Source organism: Anomaloglossus baeobatrachus, unplaced genomic scaffold (genome assembly GCF_048569485.1).
Source record: "Anomaloglossus baeobatrachus isolate aAnoBae1 unplaced genomic scaffold, aAnoBae1.hap1 Scaffold_29, whole genome shotgun sequence".
Lineage (NCBI taxonomy): Eukaryota > Metazoa > Chordata > Amphibia > Anura > Aromobatidae > Anomaloglossus > Anomaloglossus baeobatrachus.
The window spans coordinates 85071-86026 of NW_027442352.1; the positions used below are offsets into that span (position 1 = coordinate 85071).

General features: G+C 43.1%; 1 pseudogene; it reads left to right on the plus strand.

Moving 5' to 3' along the window:
- Positions 1–206: 206 nt before the first annotated feature.
- On the plus strand, positions 207–413 carry LOC142266690 (U2 spliceosomal RNA; annotated as a pseudogene).
- The last annotated feature ends 543 nt before the right edge of the window (positions 414–956 follow it).

Consider the following 956-nt stretch of genomic DNA (forward strand, 5'->3'; position numbering starts at 1 on the left):
CAGGGTGCCACTCAAGGCCGTAACCAATTCGGGTTATAGCTTCTCGGCCTTTTGGCTAAGATCAAGTGTAGTTTCGGAGGACGCTACCTTGGTCGGTACTGGAAGGTGCCTGGGATTGCACGTCTGCCGGCCTTGAGGAAGTGTGTGCGCCTTCTGGTGACACATAGCCCTCTTGTGCCTGGACGGTTCCCAGGCAACGGGAGGCGATCACCTTTGTTATTTTGAAGTCCTACTGATAAACAGAAAAAAAAAAAAATTAAATCTGTTCTTATCAGTTTAATATCTGATACGTCCCCTCTCTGGGGACCATATATTAAATGGATTTTTAGAACAAGGAGATGGAAAAAATCTTGCTCTGTCCACTGCACGCATTGACCTGGTATTGCAGTACCTCCAGGACCGGTGCACCCCTTCTTAACCCAGTTTCCAAAAGCAGAACTCAATTCACCTGATTCAAATGAGCCCCATTAGTGAATTGAAAGAAAGCAAAAACTTTATATGCACCTCAATTTGGCCAATTCACTTTTCACACTTTCACCCTTTTTTTTATCTTTCACACCTTTTACTTGCTTTATTGATGCAAAAAGCTGTGCCAAATAGCAAACTCATCTCCACTCAACTTGACCAACTCTGCTATGTCCCGTGCAGTATCTTATTCTCAGTCTTATCTAGATCATTTGCAATTGAATAGAATAGATCCCTTTTGGCTGCTTATGACTGTGTAAAATATGTAGTTTTACTGGGCTGGGATGAGAGAATCCATTGAAGCATGGTGTAGGGATTGTGGTTCCTGTGTGCTAAGAAGAGAGGCTGGCACCAGCCAGAAAGCCCCATTGCAGCCAATAATCACTTAATAACTTTTTCAACTTGTCATCATATGGGAGGCCTTCCATTCCTTGTAGTAGTCTAGTTGCCCACCTTTGAACTGACTCTAACTTCTGAATGTCCTTATTAAA